General features: G+C 37.8%; 1 protein-coding gene across 2 annotated transcripts in view; it reads right to left on the bottom strand.

The window, feature by feature from the left end:
- The window catches only part of FBXL17 (F-box and leucine rich repeat protein 17), a 365,616-nt gene that overhangs the window by 193,567 nt on the left and 154,539 nt on the right, over nt 1–17,510 (bottom strand). The window lies entirely within an intron of this gene.

The raw sequence follows: 17,510 nt of genomic DNA, 5'->3' as shown, positions 1-17,510 counted from the left end.
TTAATAGTGGGAGAAAAGTCAGCATCTCAGCTTGGAACCCTCTCAAAAGATAGTGGAATAGCTAGAAATCTAGGCAGGTGTCTTGGTAAGGTTTCTCTGTGCACACGCCTTCTACTGGCAGATCTTATGAGGTACTCATCCAGAGATGACCTTCCATGGAATCCTAAATCTTGGAACACCAGGGATGAGGGAATTAAGCGTTTGAGAGAGTTTGCTGTGAGAGAGATGATGTACAGAGACCATGGTACTCTCAGTCCTGATGAAATTCCTGTAGGAAACAGGTCTTGCCAAAAAGCTCATCAAACTTGCTCCTCCTAATTATGAAAATATTCTGGCAAGCAGAATTGTGGCAAGAAATTATGGTGGAACTCCTCCTACGGTTGGCCATTTCACTGATCAAATGAAACAACTGGAGGATAGTCTCACACGTGTTTCTTTGGCTTCAGCCATTGAAACTCTGTCTGGAGAGATAAATTGCATGAAAGAGATGAAGGAGGAATTTAAAAACTCCATATCCAAATTGGCACAAGGAGACAATTCCAGCTCTTCCAGAAGGGTACAAGTTTCAGCTGTTAGAAAGAGACATCCTCCAAGGAGGCCATTGCAAAACAGGTCAAAGCAGAACAGACCACAGAGGCAATCACGTGGGAGTATTTGGATAACTCTGCGTGATCCGTTTGGTGAGAACATGAACAGATGGGATGGTCAACCAACTTCTGATCTTTTCAGGTGACTAAGAGAACTGCAGAGTGGCACAGCCCAAGGTAGCAATACCAGAATAGTAGCTGTTACTTTCACAGTTTCCCAGAACAACTCTAATAACTCCAACAGTGATTCCAACTCTGACACTAGATGCGGTGCTAACTGCACTTGAAGATGTATTCCCCATAATTAGGGGTGCCCTGCCTCCCACCAGGGGGAGGAGAGGGATAATGGAGATAACAGAATCTATTGGGATGTGTACATCCAGTGGCCTGGCACTTCACACTTTCAGAAGTACAGGGCCTTGGTTGACACAGGAGCTCAGTGCACCATAATGCCATCAAATTATCAGGGATCAGAGCCTATAACTATTCTGGGAGTCACTGGTGGATCTCAAGAGTTAAGTAAGGTAGAGGTTGATATAAGTTTAACTGGAAAACAGTGGAAGAAGCATACAGTTGTGACCGGACCTGATGCACCTTGTATTTTGGGAATTGATTTTCTGAGAGAAGGGAGTTTCAAAGACCCTAAAGGTTACAAATGGGCTTTTGGAGTAGCACCTGTAGAAGTTGATGGACAAAAATTGAGGCTGTCTGTTAGACATGAGCTTTCTGATGAATCTGCAGTTGTGGGACAACATGAGATAGAGGACATAAAGTTGCCAGTTGCTTCTCAAACTGTGCCTCACAGACAATACAGAACCAACCATGACTCTCTGTTGCCCACTCAGAATCTGATTCATTAGTTGGAAAGTCAGAAAGTGGTCAGCAAAACTCATTCACCTTTCAACAGGCCTGTGTGAAAGCAAAATGGACACTGGCATCCGACAGTTGACTTCTGTGCTCTGAATGAAGTTACTCTACCTATGAGTGCAACTGTGCAAGACATGATCAAACTCCAGTATGAGGTGGAATCCAAAGAAGCCAAATGGTACGCTACCATAGACATTTCTAACGCTTTCTTCTCTATTCCCATAGCTGAGGAATGCAGGCCTCAGTTTGCCTTCACTTGGAGAGGGGTGCCTCAAGATTGGGCTCACAGCTCAAGCATCTGTCATGCAGTGATCCATGATGCTCTGAAGAAAGGTGGAGCTCCAGAACACATCCAGTTCATTGAAGACATCATTGTCTGGGGTAAAACTGCTGAAGAATACTGGAATACTGCCTCCAGTTCTGGAGCCCCTATTACAAGAGGGATATGAACGTGCTGGAACGTGTCCAGAGAAGGGCCACGAGGATGATCAGAGGGCTGGAGCACCTCTCCTATGAGGACAGACTGAAAGAGTTGGGGCTGTTCAGTCTGGAGAAGAGAAGGCTCTGAGGTGACCTAATTGTGGCCTTCCAGTGTCTGAAGGGGGCCTACAAGAAGGCTGGGGAGGGACTTGTTAGGATGTCAGGTAGTGATAGGACTAGGGGGAATGGAATGAAGCTGGAGGTGGGGAGATTCAGGCTGGATGTGAGGAGATTCAGGCTGGATGTGAGGAGGAAGTTCTTCACCATGAGAGTGGTGAAGCCCTGGAATGGGTTGTCCAGGGAGGTGGTTGGGGCACCGTCCCTGGAGGTGTTTAAGACCAGGCTGGATGAGGCTCTGGCCAGCCTGATCTAGTGTGGGGTGTCCCTGCCCATGGCAGGGGGGTTGGAACTAGATGATCCTTGTGGTCCCTTCCAACCCTGACTGATACTATGATACTATGATACTAAGATGACACCAAGTTGGGAGCAGGTGTTGGTCAGTTAAGAGTGTAGAAGTGCTATGGAGAGGGACCTTGACAGGCTGGACAGATGGGCAGAGTCCAACATGATAGCATTCAACAAGTCCAAGTGCCGAGTGCTGCACTTTGGCCACAAAAACCCCATGCAGCACATCTAATCACAAATTTCTAAACCATTTTATGTTCCTCTACTGAACTGTTCCAAAGAAAACCAATACTAAATTCAATACCAAACTTAAGCTTGACTGTTAACTGTCAGTCTTGATAAGATTTTTTTTCCCCAATAAACTGGCTTACTTCTGTTTGCTTGCCCCTCAACAACCCATATACATAGGATAAAGAGTGAAAAAAATGACTAAGAAGAGAGAAGAAAGTATAAAGAATGGTGTCATGGTTAAGATACTGCCATCTTTTATGAGATGTACTGTATCAAAATTAGCTTAAGCATTTCAATATTTAATGTTACTATGCATTATAAATACTCTTTGTCTAGCCTAGTTACAGTTTGAGATTTTCAACAATCTAGATATTTGCTGCAATTCTGTAACCATGTCTGTTTATGCAATTTCAATATAAAGGTTAGGCTCTTAAGTATTTGTAAGCAGAAAAAAATTTGGCTAACTTGTATTTGCATCATGTGAGTTTCCTTATCAACATCACCTTATTATATACAGTAGGAATCTGGATTTACTCCACTTTATTGAATGCTATTCTCTCATTCACATGTATTTGATGGAAGTCTGTAACATCTGTTTAATTTTTAATTAAATTTTAGTACTTATATATTTATTTTGATTTTTTTTTTCTGTCATATACTCTAATTTAGAGAATATTGCATTACCGGATGTTTGTCTTTCTAGCATAGACTGTTTACAAAAAACAAACACACACCAAAACCACCAACTCATCAAAAAGGGAAGAAGTAGGTAATTTTCTTATATATTCCTTTAAATTTCAGATACTGTCTATTTCTGTTCTCTTCATGTAATAATATAGTATGTCTCTGTACAGTTCATTATTTAGTAATTCTTATGTATAAAATTTGACAGCAGGTGAGGAAGGTTGTCTTCAGTCACAAGAAGCTAAAATGACTTAGTGAGAGTGGCTCCTTTAGTGAATTATATTGCAGGACTAAGTAGGTAAAAAATAGTTTTATGGGTTTTATTGTTCCTTCTCTTTGATACATCCTCAGTGGAGCTATGGAATAGACTCACAAAAATTTTGGTATCAATCTACTAACAAGAAGAAATACTCTTTGTTTTTACTGCCTCTCCCTGATAGAAGTCTTGGCTGCATATAGGACAGGCAACACTAAGAAGTACTGTACTGCTGGAAAACTTTTTTTTTCTTGAAATCCCATTTTTAATGACAAATTTTGCTCTAATGGAAGTTGAATCCACTGGACTGTTTCTCACTATTCGAATGGTTGCGTCAGCCTCTTCTATACATAATCTGCTCTGATGTCATCAGAAGACAGACTGTGATGGCTAATCCAAGGATGACCTAGAAGAGCAACAAGAGATGCAAAAAACCTCTTAATTGCTCCCTAAAGCTGCAGAGCAGAGCAAACTCATTTTATATTTACATCCATCCACATACAGCCAAACTTAACGAAGTTAGTTACAGGCACCTGCAGCAGGCAGCAAGACTAATACAGAGATGTTATTACCACTACAGGTAACAAACAGCCTGTTGTGGTTTAAGCTTTCCTGGGAGCCCAAAAGCCCATATGGAACAGATTGAGATTGCCTCCCCTCTCCCTGTTTTCCTGGTAGGGGAAAAGCAAATTAGGCAAGAGAAAAGAGAGGTAAAATCACAAAAGAAATAGTCTTGAAGTTACTTGGAAGTAAAAAGGTTAAGTTTAACAAAATATAAAAGGCATTTGAGTAAAAGGAATGTTATAAAGGTATAAGGAAAAAAGGTAAATAAAAATATCTATAAAACCAGACACAGCTGGCAAAGGATTCTCTCGATACAATGTGGATTCTCTTTAGAGGTAGTCCTTAGGAGTCTGGAGCATTATGGAACAGGTCCCACCATGTGATTACAGCAACAGTACGAACAGCAGGAGCAGGGTCTAGGGCAAGCCAGAGCAGAGGCAAGCCAGAGAGAGAGGAAATGGCTTCCTTTGGAGCCATGGCTTGGTGGACAGGAAGTGGGAGTGGAATAGACTTTGACACAGGGACCTCTACCCTGGGAGAGGGAACCAAGTCCTTCTGCCCACCTGGGTTAGGTTTCTTTGTCCACCTGGGGGCTAGGTTCTTTACAGTCCACCCCACCCTGGGCTGGGTATAACCTGGCACACAGCCACAACAACTGTTTTGGGATTGCTGGAAGTAGCAGAACAGCAGACAACAACAAAGGCATCTGTTAGGTAACGTCATCTCAACTCAGCAGTACCAAGTGCCTATAACAGAGCAAGTCTGCTGTAATTCCTAAAAAGGTAAGATTTCTATAGCCTAGCAAACACGTTATACACTGAATGAACAGCACAAAACTGACATAATGGTTCTTTGGGGCCAGAAACATGTTCTATTTCATAGTTTAATTGACAATGACTGAACGAACTTTTCTATATAATCATAACTGCAGTAGAGCAATTAGACAAATCATCACCTCTATCGTTTCACACACAAATGAAAAAAAAGGTAAAATAACAGGATTCTCAACCACCTTCTCATGCAGATACTACAGAAGCACAATATTTTACACTTGCATTCATGAGTAAAAGCTGGAAGGGAAAGAACTGTCTTAAATCATGTGCTGTAATGAAAAGTGGAAAATATGGTAGAAATACTCTTCATCATCCAATTTTATAAAAACTGTATCCTTCACCATTATAATTAAAAGATCTTTCTCATGATAATTAGCGCTTGCATGAATCCTTCGATTCACTTGGAGTTGCTGTTTTGTAAGTAACAAAATGAGTATTTACTTTTATACAGACACAATCTAAACCACCTGTGCCTGTGAAGAATGCTAAGCAATTCCTAATAGCTAGGCTTTTACAAGAGATAATTTGGTATGAGAACTGTCTCCTCATTTTTCATTTCCCCTTATTGTGTGATGCCACAGGTGAGGTGACCAAAAAAAAGTAAAAATGATTTTGATCTTTCTGCTGCACCATTAATCAAAACACCCATGATTGTTAATGGGAAATTAGACAGTATATTGTTTTTGGAAGGAATTACTTCATGAGATAAACATGGACAGCTACTAGCAATTCATGTGGAACAACAGTGAAAGTAATTTCTTGTAGAATGTGAAAGTGTAATTAGAATTTTAATCTTGTTTTTAAAAGTTATGTTATAATGAGCTTGGGGAAATCATATCACTTTCATAAGACAGCTCATGAAAGAGATTTCATGATATGACATTATTAGCTTTAATCTAATACTTCTAGAAAACCATTTGATCTTGATGTATGACCTTAGAAGTCTTTACACATTGTACATTTATCAGTAAAACTTCTCATATTTTCAAGCATACTTTTAAAATTAAAATTCTATACAACTTACCTTTGAAATTCTGCACAACATGCATGCATGTATGTACATGTAATACTTTACACCATGTTAAAAGCAAATACAATAGTGTATGAGCAACTGAAAACTCCTTGGAAATGGTTATTTTAAAATTTAACCTCAAAGAAAATTATTAATAGCTTTTGGTTTTGTGATAAGATTTCGTTTTTCAAAACAAGACAATGTTTGACTTTGAAAACAAATTCTGTCAATCACAGAGATGGAAGTACATTTTGTTATAAAAATTATACAGTAACCAGAATTACTAAATAATTTTTTTTTAGGAGAATGACACAAGAATCTGCTCATAGAAAGACTTATTTTTTGCTTAGACTACATTTTTAAGACAATTCTTCAGTATTACAGGTAAGGCAAACATGGAATATAGAAGAGGTTATTCTGATGAGTTCTTTAAAGGGTATTTCTGTATTATACCCACTCTTTTAAATGTAATTCCTGTAAACTTCAGTTTACTGAGCTGCAGTAAATGTCATAAAATATGATTTGTAAAAATGGCTAATTGGTACTGTAAATAAGATGACTTGAAGAGGTGCAAGAGCCTGTATTTTCCAGTAATGTTTGGAAAAGTAAGGTATTACTAGAAAATCTAGGGTTTAGTTGTATTCAAATTATCTTCTTTTGGATTCTGAACACTAATTTAAAAAAGAAACAAACCAAATTTATTTTGCCCTGGAAAGCTAATAAAGTACTAAAATAAAAACTATTTTTGTGGTTCAATGATGACATGATGGTTAAAAGTAACCTGAAATTTTATGTAAAATCAGAACATCTCGAAGGCCTTTTACAACCTGGCTAATTCTATTCTATTCTATTCAGTCTGCTACAAACTACAAAAAAATATTGGCAATTCTGTTGTTACTGCCATCAATAAAGAGATGAGAAACAGGCAGGGAAACTGTTCAGATGGAGACCACTGAGCACCACTATGCTGCACAGAATGTATTTTTCTCCGTGTCTGATTATCCCAGGGAAATCTAATAAAATCTTGAATTCCTCCCACAGTTTCCACGGCCAGAAGACAATGGATGAAAGCTAGGGCACACACTTTTTGTTTTTCCCCTGCTGCAATGTTAAAGGATGGCACAAACCTTCTAAAGCAAATTCAGCTGGCCCATATTTAATTGGTATGTCTAAAACAAAAAATGGGTCTGCAGTTTGCAATACAGTTTAAATAAATACTTTCTTTAAAGTCTAAATGATACATAATATTTTTGTTTTCGAATAGCTGAAAATTTTAAACATTGTAGAACCTAGATAATGAATTTATGTGTTTATATGAAAAGATGCTAAAATACTGCAGATTCACACAGCCTATATAAACTGTTTTAAGTGAACTGAACAAATATATATACATACATTTTGATATATTTATAAATACATATAAAACACACATATATGGAAATATAGACATATTATATACATAACACAAATATAGTAATTATACACTATTAATAACCTGACATTTAAAATTAATTGTTTAAAGATTTGGACAGTTTTTCCACAGTTTTTAAAATACATGTATAAAACATCTAGAATATATGAAATACCAGAGCAAAGACATTCGCACAATATAGCCTACATATGTCAACATTAAAAGGATCACATTCAACAAAAACAGACCTCTCACATAGAAAGAAATCACTGCAGACTATCACCAAAAAGAAATACATCAATTGTAAACAAACCTATAAAACTCAGAGGGCAAGAACCTCAGCTTTAAGTACTTTATTCACAATATGAAAGCACTTTCAACATCTGAAAAGCCTACATGAATATGTCAACGCCATCTTACAGTCACACTTTATATGCTGTTCACTATAACAAACTTATTTTTATGACTTGATAGACAGCTGCCAACATTAGCATGAAAAAACAATTTCTACAATAGAATGATATCTACACTTCACAAGTAAAATTTACCTGAAAGGATTCTAGGGAGGAAATAAACACTTCAAAAGTGCTTCTTGCTCTGAATTTACAAAGAAATATCTTCTCAGCCACAGTAATCAAAAACATACAAAACTAATCTTGTCAGACCCTAGGTTAATCAATATATGACTTACCAACGTGCTGAAACTGTCTGAGTTAATGCATTTTATGTTATATATCAAGTGTACAATTAATAGAGAACTGCAAAAGCCTTTTGTCTCCTATTAGTAATGCAAAAATCAAATGTAACTCACTATTCTTCCAATCCAGTGAGTTTTTGCTTTTGTTTTTTTTTAAATCAACTCATGCTTAATTTTCATGTTTAACTTCTATAGAATGTTTGTTTAAATGTGTATTAGTTAGTTTTACAGGAACAGAAAGTACTAATTGTTAATGACTTGTCATTTCTATTTGTGAAGACTTTTGCCCTGAAGGGAAACAAAAGAGAAATCCATTTATTTTACCAGCCAATTTTAACAGCTTTCTAAGTAGGTTAATATCACACTATAGCTTGACTTTTTTTTTTTTTTTTTTTAATTCAACAAAGAACTTAGGAAAACACTAGTTCCTCCAGACGGTACTTCTCTTTTCATTAGGAAAACTTTTCCTTTAGTAGGGATCCATATGAATCTTCAAAGATCTAGAAAAAGCTGTTACTAATGACAAACTGGCAGGTCTTGGTGAATCCAGCCATCTGCAGTACCTCAAGAGGTAACACGCCCTCTTTTTTTTCAAAATGGAAATACGGAAATAATGAACTGAGCAAGCCCAGCAAAACAAAGGCAGATCTTTGCCCATATAAAACTGAAGAGTAAACTATAGATTAGATTTCAATCAGAAATACTGATCAATTGTATGAATGGCAAGAACTTTCTTTAAATATGTTTTAAACTTATTGAGAAAAATATGAATATTTGGAATAGAAAGTACTAAGTACTAGTAAATGAGGTTTAACACTATTCCTTTAGAAAGAGGTAGAATTTATAATGATACTTCTTTTCCAGCAGTCTTTTAGGTCATATAAAAATTGTATTAGCTATCATCTTTTTTGGGTAAAAAAGACACACTACTTAAGTTCAGACATGTCACTAGCACTAAGCCAGAGGTGGGGAAGGCAGAGAAGAGAGATGACTTCATGTGTAGAAAACAGTTGGTCTTTGCTTTGGAAACTATGTTTTCAGCATGTTATGACAGTAGCAGACTACAGATGGCAGCCTGGACTGCATGCACCCTGGCAAACCTGTTTCAGTGCACAACTTCAGGCATTCCTCTTAATTCTCCCATACCACAGATTCAACAACCACATAAAAGCCATTGTCTAGATAAGTCAGTCTTCCTACATGAAATCTGAAGCAGACAAAACACAAGATCAGAAATAAGAAATAAGAGTAGATGAGGGTAATTGGTACTGGGAGAAGGATCTGGAAGTGCAGGCAGTCCTTGTGGCTAAAAAGGCCAATGGTATCCTGGGGTGCATGAAGAAGACTCTGTCCAGCAGATCAAGGGAGGTTCTCCTCCCCATCAACTCTGCCCTAGTGGGGCACTACTTCTCCCAGTATGGATCTCTTCCATGGGCTGTGGTCCTCCCAGTGAGGACCACACAGACTTCCCTCACAAGTCAGGGCCTACCTACTGGAGCATCCACCTGCTCACTCCAGCATGGAGTCTTCCACAGGCTGCAAGTGGGACTGCGGCCCCACCACTGGTCTCCATGGACTACAGGCGCTCTGCTCATCAACTCACTATGGGTCAAAAGGGAACTGCTGTTCCTCTTTTTCCTTCATCACTGACCTTGGTGGCCACATGGTTCTCTCTCTACCATGCCACTTCTCTCCAAAACAAAAGAGCTCTCACAACAAAAAGAAACCACCCAACCTGTTTTGCCCTTTTAGATATGTTATTGTAAAGGTGTTGATTGGCTTGGCCTTGGGCCAGAGGTGGGGTAGACTTGGGAGATGTAGAAACTTCTTAGAGATGCCCATGCAAGTAGCTCCCTTCTTCACTACTGTAATGGTATAAGCACAAGGGCTAACCTGCCTGCTCCCCCAGCATAAAGGTAAGGGGAAAAGTGACACACAAAGCCTGAGATTAAAAGATGAGAGTTTAACATAACATATCATAATCACAATAATTACCTTAGCTAATAATCTAATTAATCTAATAATTCAGTGCACAATTACCTTAGCTTAGCCTATTTGCAGAAGAAGCACAGTGATATACAGGGAGGAAAAAAAACAGCATAAAAAAGAAAATCGAAACTGACTAACTGCCTCCTACCTGTTCTGACACCATACCTGCAGAAAAGAGCAAACACCCAAGAGGACAGAAGCAGCAACCGGAACAAGGAGCCTCCCATGTTGCAATCTGAACTTCAAGCCAGCATGACTGTGTCATGGTATGAATAACAGCAGCAGGTTCAATTCAATCCATGATATTCTCCACCCCTTGTTCTATACCATCTGCATCATACCCAGCAGCAATCAACATCAAACAATGTATCAGTCACCATCCATTTTCACTCTAAATGAGATTGCTTTGCTACACAGAAGACTGCTCACTGCAGATGTTCTAGAGCTCCACTCTGTTCCAGCACATTCTGGATCAGCCCATGACCAGTCCAAACAGTGAGGCTGTGTTTTCACTCCTGCAGCAGTTAAGTCCAGTGACTCCTTCCATGCCCCACCCCCCACCCCACCCCCAACTGAAAGCAAACTGTGGCTTCCATTCTGTTGCCCAGCTTCCAGTGCATTCAGGACTGGAGATCCCTCCGTCACGCCAGAAATACAGACAGGTTCCACCTCTTCATCCTGCCAAGCCACTGGTTCCATGTAGTCCAATAAACCCAGCTGTCCCTCTCCTCCATCTGGTTGGAGGCAGGGCACCTCTAATTCTGACTGGAATCCCTATAATTGACATACTTGTGCATCCCAATTCCTCATATCCTTCCCCATGGTCATGCAAGTAAAACCACAGCATACCCAGGACCATGAACTGCCCAGATTCTCTCTCTTAGACAAGGAAGCATGGCTGAAACACAGGCCTGTACAGTGGAGGAGAGATTTTCTCACCTCCCTGAGGCCTTTGCTAGTTCCATCCACTGACCTTGCCCACCTTCCAAAGCCCGCTAAGAGCTGAGTAGCAAACAGCAAACCACTCTCTCTTGCCCCTGTTCCCTGGTTCATCTTATCTTTTGCAGGACAAACAGCTTTATGATTATTTCTCCTTATATTTCACCAGCTGGTCAGGATTTTGCACTTGCTCAGGGGTGAAATTCCAAACCACAAGAGGGGACCACTGCCCTAAGGTGACACTCAGCACTACCGCAAGCACATACAAGACCCCAGCATACTGGCCCTACATAAAACTCTCTTAACAAGCTCCAAGTCTTAACTGAATCCTGTTGCTACCTCACTTCTCATTTACTTGTTTATCTCAACCCTTTTGTCTTATGCCAAAATTGACTGTCTTAAGACAGCCGCTTTCACTGCACCACGTTGGAGCACCAAAAGAAGATTCAGCTCAATCCATGACAACTACCAAAGCCCTGTCAGACACAAACCCAACACAAACTAAAAGAAAAAAAAAAAAAAAGGAAAGCCCATAATTAAAGTAGATAATTAACCAAAGCATATTAATTATAAATTTTTCTACATTCTACTATTTATTTTGAAACTTAAAATATCTGACAGTCAGCCTAGAACAATTTTACAAAACACATCTGCAGGCTGAAGTAAATCTTACAAATTTAATTACAAAAGAACATTCAAAAGAATAAGTAATTTTAAAAGCAAAATTAATTTGTGGTATAATATAAAAAAAAATTGTGGAGTTCAAGTTTTTAATGTACATGACTAGACACCTGATAAATATGCAGAGAACTCAAAGGATATCATCTTTCAAATATCACTGAAACGATAAAAGTCAATTAGAATTAAGAAATGCTAGTGTTCACCTAGAATGACTCATGACAAATACCAGATAAAAGTACAGTTGCTTTTCTGGAAAGTTCCATTCTATCCCCAAATCCAGGTTATATAAAATGACAGCAAGAAATATGTGGTGGGTTTAGAGGCAGACCCCCTCCCCACAACAACCATCCTCTGCTACCAAGAATGTGCTGGGTTGAGGCAGCCCCCTCTCCCCACCACAGGCAGGAATAAAAACACTCAGACAAACAGATTGCAAAAGTGATGAAAGTTTAAATAGAAAGTGGTGAATGTTTACAGACAAGCAAGGCACAGTGACAAAGAAAGATCCAGAAACAAACCCACAGGCATCCCATTCCCACCTGAGGGTACACCCAAGACCCTCAGGGCTCCTTCTTCCCCCTCCCTCTGCTGGGCAAGTCTCAGCTGGCCAGGCCTGAGACTGCCCATCCCCCTGTGGCCTTGGGCCTAGCAGGCCCAAAGCCAGGAGACATCTCCCCCAGTTACCGGCTGACGGAGGAGGAAGAAAAAGAGAGCGCTAGACCCTGCACTGGATCTTATAGTGGTGCAAAGAATTATGGTAGGAAATACACACAGTTTCCTGTGTCCATCCCTCTGGGCTGGACTTCTGGACACAGGAAGTGAACACACCAGGGGGGCACCCAGCTCAGACTGCAACAGAATATCATCACTCCTAAAGTACATTTTCACTTCCGTCAGATCAAAAATGATGAATACTAAGATGTTATATTAGCATGTGTAGTTATCACATATAAAATGAACACTTTTGCCTGTGCAAAAATATAGGCAAGGTGAATACTAAACACATTTTCATTTTAAAAGTAATTTTAGAGAAATAATTTCCACAATAAATATGCAGAGACTTATAGTTTGTGGAACAGACTATTATTTTTATTATTTTTCTTGCAGATAATTCTAGTGCTCACTAATTCTGTGTTTTATTACAAATACACTGTAAGAACTGGGCTACTATTTTGATGCTCAAGTCTGCTCATCAAATGTGGGGCATCCACAAATGCCAGCAGCTCTAGGACTAAGCATAGTGAGCTAATCCCCTGCTGACAGCATCTTCAGCATTGTATCCTCATCCCACAACACATCCAGATCATGGCAAATGTTCCCTAGGTTGGTTACATGTGTTCACGTAAACTCATGGTAGGCAATCAATGCAAATTTTTTTAAACACTTCTCTAGTATATGGGAGAACATAGGAACAATTTACGCTGATAAGTAGAGACAATGTAGAGACAAACCCCCTAAGCCAGCAAACAATAGCAAATGATGAGAAAGTGATGGTGCATTAATGAACAGGCAGAATAAAGCAAATGGAACATTTTCAAAGGAGAAAATGCTCGTTTCTCCTGACTGTGCTGCTGCACAAGCATTTTGGTTTTCAGGCATATGGTCTGGCTCCCAAAGATTTACTATGGTTCCTCTGAATTTCTTCCATATCTTGACTTCCTGACTATCCTTATCAAAACTATTTCAAATTTCCTCCATCTTGGTTTGTAAACAAAATATTCATCAATAAGTTTTAATCATTACAGAGTATAGGACACTGTCCCATTACACCATTTACTTTGGTTTATCTGCAGAGATATTACAGGAAACCACTACAAAAGGATAGCGGTTTTCTCAGAGCTGGCACAGTTAGAACAAATCCAGGTTTTCCAACTGTGCTGAAGGTTCAGGGAGGTGCACACAATGCACATCTTGTTCCATTTGACTAATCAGAAATATGTCAGTGGTGATGCCACTACTAGGTCATCAAACAACATCTGGTTTACTGTGTCATGCAGATACTTCATATCTGCCTGTAAGTCACAACCATAGCTTACTTCCAGCAATCTTCATAAACTTTGCAAATCTCAGCACCTAATAACAGTTACCTACAATCAATGTGTGATAAATTAGGTGAAAAATCAGCTGTCTTCAGATTTTATTACAACAACACTTAGGACACTTAATCGTCCTGCAACTGCAAAACCAATCATTAATTTTGTTTTGCGGATGGAACCTTATTCTAGATGAGTAGCTGCAGCTCTAAATAAAGCTCCTTACCTTATCTGTACTTTTCCCCAAATCACAGTGTTTATTATAAGACCCTCAGATACAACAGGGGCTGGCAAACATAATACAAGGGGGTGTTTTAGCAAGAAAGATGACTTAAGCAAGCAGAAATACTCGAGACTTCACAGTCACTGCACAGCTTTTAAATGTCTACCTTTAGATGAATTATGTAATACTGAACTTGAAGGACTTGCAACTCCAAGTTCACAGTGATACAATTCACAGAAAATGTTAGATTAACTGATCCTTGATCTTTTATGAATATACATACCCCTGAAAACTTTGCCAGTATATCATATTGCCTTTTCTTGAATCCCTCATAAGATTTATTTTAGATGTCACTATTTTTATTTTATCAATTGAAATTCAAAGGAATAAACTTAGTGACCATTAAGACTACTTCAAGGTGATAAGGTTATATAAATCAAGTCTCAGAAAGTATTACTCACATCACCATATACAGATAACTCATTTCAATTTCTTTCCAACTGCAAAGAACTGAGATATTGCACTCAACATGCATACTGAAACAATTTGCAAGTTTAGGTTTGTTCACATTTGAAAGAAGCAGTAGGACTATTTCTGTAACATATTTAAGCAACATGATAAATAGTGTATTAAGCTTTAGATGGAGCTGTAATACTTACAGAAGAAATCATTATGTTAGCTTTTTTAGATCTTGCTTAGCTCTAGAGACTTGTATTTACAAGGAATGTAAGACTTCTTTATTTTAAAATTAATGTCAAGAGTACCTCAACTGAACATACTGAATATATTTTTTGCCTTACATAAATTATTTTTTACTCCCCTACATAAGCATTTTATATGCATAGTTTCAAAAGAAAACACTTTAGCCAACAAGAGAAATAACAGTTCTTGGTAATTTTTGCAAGTGTGAAAGAATTACAGCAACAACATTTTTACAAGTGACTTTACAAGTCACATGCAGAGATCTTGCACTCTGTAATTTTCAGTTCTTTTTGGTTACTTAGCATGAAATCTAATGGTCTAGTGGTATCACAAGCAAGACACTGTTATAAATGTTGCCACAGCCTTGCTTATGGAAAGATTTTTTTACAGATTTCTGGAAATAATAAAGAAATCTAAAATCAAGTTTTAAAGCCAGTGATTTACTTCTGCTTTAAAACCTACCAACTACTTTCAAGAGACAATTAACAAAATAATCTTTAAGCTGTATCAGTACTTTTGAGAACTCTTTAGTTTTCTTTCATCCTTGATTCTGCACAAAGGAATGGAGGAAAATAGTTTTCCAAGGCCTTAAAGAAAAAAACAACCAACCACAACCCTCTGTTATCCTCAAGAAAAAAAAAAAGTGTCTTGCTATATTTGCGAAAAAAAAAAAGTCAATACAAGCCCTGTGTAGTTGGATCTCACCAGTAAGCATGGTTGATCATGTCAGTGGTGAGGTCATGTGTGAGACTGATCTATTTTAAAACCAAAAGTCAAGTAAAACATCAAACTGTTACTATCTCATATATGTTGGAAAAAATTATAAACAAACTCTTTACTAAAAGGGATCAAATTGTAGAATGTATTCTGACCCCCCTTTGACTAAGGGCCATCAAATGGCACCAACAAAACCAACAAAAAAATCCAAACCAACCAAACAAAGCAACAACAGGCAAAAAAAAGCCCAAAACCCAAACCAAAACATACAACAAAAGAAAAAAAAAAACACAAACAAAAACTCAACAACAACAAAACCACAAACAAAATCTCATCTTGCCTTAGATCCTCAATAAATTAATTGTTAGCTTAAAACCTCTTGGGTTTTTACCCACAGAAAGCACCTGATCAGTCCTGTGAACTCATTTCCTCAAAGTGAACACGATTATAATCCACTGCTGAACTGGTGTCTGCATATCATGATAAAAGTCCAGTGGTTTTATCATGTTATTTTTCATAATTTTCAGTAGTTCTTAATTAAGCAATAAGAAGGACTAATATAGATTACTTTTCTCAGTTCAGACTAGTATTCAAAGCTTCACCTCACTCCTAAATGAGAAAATATACTTGAATTGTCTAATGACTGCTTCTGAGTAAGGTTTAACAAAAGCATTAAACATTGTCAAAATTTTGTTTGCTTTTGGAAAGAAGTTAATTTAAATAGCTAAATTTAAATTTGTAGTAATTTGTTTAGTTATCAATCACACAATGAAAAAGTACTGACAGGCAATGATAGGAAATAAACACAAAATGGAGAGAACTACAGAGACCAAACATCTAAAACTTTACATACATCAATACGTTATCTGTCATTGCTGGAAAGAGTTTCCTTTTCTTGTTAAGATTCATAATTCCAGCTATATTCAATGTGAAGTTTTAGAGTCATATGAATGTAATTAAAAGATGTATTTCTTATTCGAATGAGTCTAGTAATTTCAAAACTGGTTTCACATCACTTTGGAACATATTTAGCAGATTATCCTATTAAAAACACTCATGAAGAAAGGTACACTATTTTTATGTAATTAAAACCTTAAAAAAGCCTATATTTTAAATTTACATTTTTCTTTTTAGTGTATCTCTGACTTATTCTAGAATTTTCTATTACAGTAGCTTTACTCTACATCTGAAAAGAAGGCCATATACACAGAAACATCTGAGCCAAATAAATGCTTTCAAAACAGTGGGGTTATATTAAAGGTCCGACCTAAACCTACAAAACCGAAAACCAGTCTTAAGGGCTAAAAAAAGTTATACTAAAACTTCAAAGGTACTTACTTGCTATCCAACACATTTCAATGTTTCTATTTTTAGAATATTATAGTTTCACCATTTAAGCTTACCCTACATTCTTAACAGCTTCAGAAATCCATGAGAGCATGTTAGAAAAAATCTGTAACCATAGGGAAAAACTACTATTGCTAAAGCACATCATTTGGGTGTATATGAAACCGTTTTAGAACTCCACTGTTTAAAGCACTAGTTACAATAAACTAGTGTTCTTTCCTGTGCATGTCAACATAGTACACTCAATTTTCTCATTTTAAAAATTAACTTTCTCTTTTTAAATCCACATTTTGTTTTATTTTTCACTAATCTGCAATATAATTATACATCATCTGTGTGCATTTACTTAATGTTAAAATACATTATATGACAGAATACAGCAGGAAGGAGGCACTCTTGTCAAAAGGAAAAGCCTAAGGTAATACCCATTCTGTAGAGCATCTGTCAAAAAATTAAGAACTTGTTGCACAAAACATTAATTCCACTACCAAGCCACAGGCAGTTTATTTTTCCTTATGTAGTGAACATTATGTTTCACCATTCATATGCATACATAAGGGGTTAAAATGATCTTCCCCTTCCCTCTCTCTCCGACTGCTGGGGAGATAAAAGATTGGAGGTAGAGAGTTTTAGTGGAGTTACACAATGACTTACTACTCTGTTTGCAGGGATGTCACGTTACGTCAAGAGACAGGGGAAAACAATATGAAACATACCCAAACGAATCTACACAGGTACCAGTGCAAAACCCCCGCATGAAATCAAAACCAGAAAAAATACATCTGAGCCCCTCGAAACAAGGAACTTCACAAACTACCTGACATCCTCTGAGCCTCACAAATCCCAGCAACA

The sequence above is a fragment of the Dryobates pubescens genome, chromosome Z, assembly GCF_014839835.1.
Source record: "Dryobates pubescens isolate bDryPub1 chromosome Z, bDryPub1.pri, whole genome shotgun sequence".
Classification (NCBI taxonomy): Eukaryota; Metazoa; Chordata; class Aves; order Piciformes; family Picidae; genus Dryobates; species Dryobates pubescens.
This window is presented reverse-complemented; position numbering and strand designations above follow the sequence as displayed.